This window comes from Aplysia californica, unplaced genomic scaffold, assembly GCF_000002075.1.
Source record: "Aplysia californica isolate F4 #8 unplaced genomic scaffold, AplCal3.0 scaffold00168, whole genome shotgun sequence".
Lineage (NCBI taxonomy): Eukaryota > Metazoa > Mollusca > Gastropoda > Aplysiida > Aplysiidae > Aplysia > Aplysia californica.
Window position 1 is genome coordinate 1105187 of NW_004797438.1, and position 422 is coordinate 1105608.

Sequence of the window (422 nt, forward strand, 5' to 3'; positions counted from 1 at the left end):
ACTTAACCACTTTGGGCGGGAGAATTCCTTTTGGACCACTGACTACAATGTTCCTTTTCGACCAATAAAAATGATGGGGTCCCCTTTGGACCTGATGTGTTCGTCGTCGATTTTTTTGTTTTAAATTCGAAATAAATTTTTCCCGTTGACTGTTCCATTCACCAAATACAGTATTTTGACATACATTTTTTGTTTGCCCTTTTCTTTAATACAACACTCTTCTGAAGCTCAATTGTAAGCATAAACAGTCTGCATTAACTCAGTGTTGGTGGCGTAGCAGTGTTCATTGAGCACATCTCGGTCTATGTGCTGGGATGCTTTGTCCCTCTACGGTTTAGCCCTGACAGGCAGGGTCGAAGCCTGCTTCCTAAATGATCTAAATTCTGTCGAGGGGGGTGTTATAAACTTACATTAAAAATGAA